Raw genomic sequence first — 4087 nt, 5'->3', positions numbered from 1 at the left:
AGACAGGTCGAAGAGGCGGGGATGGAGCCAGTAAAGGTGAGTGTAGGTGGGGAGTTAGGGAGGGGATAGGTCAGTCCAGGGAGGACGGACAGGTCAAGGGGGCGGGATGAGGTTAGTTAGGTAGGAGATGGGAGTGTGGCTTGAGGTGGGAGGAGGGGATAGGTGGGAGGAAGAACAGGTTAGGGAGGCGGAGACGAGCTGGGCTGGTTTTGGGATGTGGTAGGGGGAGGGGAGATTTTGAAGCTTGTGAAATCCACATTGATACCATTGGGCTGCAGGGTTCCCAAGCGGAATATGAGTTGCTGTTCCTGCAACCTTCGGGTGGCATCATTGTGGCACTGCAGGAGGCCCAGGATGGACATGTCGTCTGAGGAATGGGAAGGGGAGTTGAAATGGTTCGCGACTGGGAGCTGCAGTTGTTTATTGCGAACCGAGCGTAGGTGTTCTGCAAAGTGGTCCCCGAGCCTCCGCTTGGTTTCCCCGATGTAGAGGAGGCCACAACGGGTACAGCGGATGCAGTATACCACATTGGCAGATGTGCAGGTAGCCTGGTCTAATCCAAGAGTTGAGTGCCTGTCCTTGTGCACACAGTAACCTTGAGCATCTTTTCAATGATAGTTGCCTGTGAACCTAGAAATACTAATCTGTGCTTATGACAGAATTTTCAAGACGAAAAGGCTGATGAAATTGCCTTTGGATGTTCAAAAAAGGAAGAATGAGGAGGAGAAAGGGTCTCACCTGTTGGTATATTTGCCCAGGATCTTCGAGGAGCAGTTCTGCTACCACACCCTCAGTGAGAAACAATGCATTAGAGGAAACCCCTTCACAAAATGGATATTAGTGTAAGCTGCTGCTTGTTGCAGCCAGAATTGCAGCTTCAGAACAATGAAAGAATGGCACTGCCAGGTGAAGGCAACCATGACCATTCTTTTTTATATGTCATGTGCTTTTGAGACTGCAGCAGGCTAATTTACAATAGTTATCATCCACTGAATGAGGAAGATCACAGAATCTCTGTATGCAAAGAGAGATGAATATGTTTTACTTGTGGAGTAGGAGGCAGAATGAACATGCACTTCACCCAGAGTACAGGCTTCTCTTTTGTGCAATGACTGCACACATCTATCTTTGCAACAACGAGCCATCAATTCTGTGGAATACCATACTCAACAGAGTCCCATTTCTTCAATGATGAGCTGTGAACAACTATCTCGTAGGTCAATGCCTGTTAGCCTGGCAGCGGTCATCATGTCTTCATTCTGTGCCAGTCTGCTGTGCCATCTACACTTAATACAACTGCTCTCGGTTCACCACCTGATCCCTGACTGCGGTGAGTCACTAATGCTCACAGGATAAACATGCATATAACAAGGGCCATGCTACCACATAGAATGTGATTGACTTGCCTTCGTGAGGACATATCTTTTGTAACCACATATATAGTGAGTGGTATATAGTGAATAGCAAAGAAAGAAAAGGAAAAGGAAGTGTAACATTTCTGATTGGGCTGTATTTGATCAACTCATCTGACTGCAATACCAGTGATGACAATCCCAATTCCTCATTCATTGGAAGTCACACACTTTACTTTCTGACTGTTTCTGGCCATTATGACACACTTAGATAATATGTAAATGAATAAAAACCAAAATAAATATTCTAAATGAAATTCTGAACAAAATCAGTTTTCCATAAAAAGTAATCTAATCAGCCTTGTGTATTTTATGCTATTCCTTAATGCCATTTCTCTGGGTACCTATGCCTGTCCTGGTGTTACCCGAGTAGCTGCGACATGGCTGCTTATTTGTATTTTTTGGGGGGTGGGGGGTGGTGTGTGAAACAGATGAGATTTCAGGACGACCTTGAGCATTCTGGGCCATAGAAGATTTGGCTTTAGACTGCATCGCCTTTGCATGGCTGACAGGCAATGACAACTGCACTGTCCAGGTTGTATTTCTAGGACAATGAATGCTGATATCCTGACAGAGGATAACAGATTCATGTTCCATGATGCCACTGTCCCAGTGAGGCACCTTAGCAATCACTGCAATGTATTGTGGTCAGATTGTTGGATGGCTATGAGACACTCCAATCCCTTTACACACTAGCATCTACAGTCATGATGGTCACAGGCTTAAGCTGCAAGTTATAATATTAGCATTTGTTGCTATTTGTAGACAATTCTTGGCCTCCTTGTCTACCCAAAGAAAATCTATAGAGTCTACTGAGCTGAGAAAAATTAACCTCTATTTAGGAACAACATTTAACTGGCATTTTGACTTACTGCTAGGCAAGTTCAGTATCATGTCATATGACACTGTACCACTTCCTGGGATGATACAGATTGTATCAGTTCAATATCACACAGCAATCCTTCACAGTACACATGGCAGCAAGCTGAGCTACTGTCACAGTAGATTGAACTGGAAATGCCAATCAGCCAAGAGCGCATAACTTCATTATGAGATTCTGCTGCAGCACTACATGTTGGGTGGTCTCTGCTGGTGTTGCAAGGGAAGCTGAGATAATAACCAGCAGATACTGTTGTATCCATGGATACAATGGATAAAGGATGCTGTATCCATTGTCTCTGCCTGCTCCTGCCCCACCGAACTTATCTCCACCTATCTGGATTCCATTTTCTCCCCCTTGGTCCAGGAACTCCCTACCTACGTCCGTGACACCACCCACGCCCTCCACCTCCTCCAGAACATCCAATTCCCCGGTCCCCAACACCTCATCTTTACCATGGATGTCAGTCCCTATACACCTGCATTCCCCATGCAGATGGCCTAAAGGCCCTCCGCTTCTTCCTGTCCTGCAGGCCCGACCAGTCCCCCTCCACTGACACCCTCATCTGCTTAGCCAAACTCTTCCTCACCCTCAACAACTTCTCTTTCAATTCCTCCCACTTCCTACAGACAAAGGGGGTGGCCATGGGTACCCGCATGGGCCCAAGCTATGCCTGCCTCTTTGTAGATTACGTGGAACAATCCCTCTTCCGTACCTACACTGGCCCTAAACCCCACCTCTTCCTCCGTTACATTGATGATTGTATCGACACCGCCTCGTGCTCCACAAGGAGCTTGAACAGTTCATCCACTTCACCAACACCTTCCACCCCAACCTTAAGTTCACCTGGACCATCTCTAATACCTCCCTCTCCTTCCTGGACCTCTCTGTCTCCAACTCTGGCAACCACCGAGAAACCGATATCCATTTCAAGTCCACCGACTCCCACAGCTACCTAGAACACCTCCTCTCACCCACCTTCCTGCAAACATGCCATCCCCTATTCCCAATTCCTTCGCCTCCACCGCATCTGCTCCCAGGATGAGGCATTCCACTCCCATACATCTCAGATGTCCTTGTTTTTCAAGGACCGCAACATCCCCGCCTCAGTGGTCGAGAACGCCCTCGACCGTGTCTCCCGCATTTCCCGCAACTCATCCCTCACACCCCCACCCCGCAATAACAACCAAAACAGAATCCCCCTCGTCCTCACGTACCACCCCACCAACCTTCGGATCCAACGCATCATCCTCCGACACTTCCGCCATCTGAAATCCGACCCCACCACCAAAGACATTTTTCCCTCCCCACTCTTATCTGCTTTCCGGAGGGACCACTCTCTCCGTGACTCCCTTGTCCGCTCCACACTCCCCTCCAGCTCCATCACACCCGGCACTTTTCCCTGCAACCGCAGGAAGTGCTACACCTGCCCCCATACCTCCTCCCTCACCCCCATCCCAGGCCCCAAGAAGACTTTCCACATCAAGCAGATGTTCACCTGCACATCTGCCAATGTGGTATACTGCATCCGCTGTTCCCATTGTGGCCTCCTCTACATCGGGGAAACCAAGCGGAGGCTTGGGGACCACTTTGCAGAACACCTACGCTAGGTTCGCACTAAACTGCACCTCCCAATCGCGAATCATTTCAATTCCCCCTCCCATTCCTCAGACGACATGTCCATCCTGGGCCTCCTGCAGTACCACAACGATGCTACCGGAAGGTTGCAGGAACAGCAACTCATATTCCGCTTGGGAACCCTGCAGCCCAATGGTATCAATGTGGATTTCACAAG

The sequence above is a fragment of the Rhincodon typus genome, chromosome 3 (assembly GCF_021869965.1).
Source record: "Rhincodon typus isolate 14 chromosome 3, sRhiTyp1.1, whole genome shotgun sequence".
NCBI lineage: Eukaryota > Metazoa > Chordata > Chondrichthyes > Orectolobiformes > Rhincodontidae > Rhincodon > Rhincodon typus.
The sequence above is the reverse complement of the archived record's forward strand: the minus strand, read 5'-3'. Positions refer to the sequence as shown.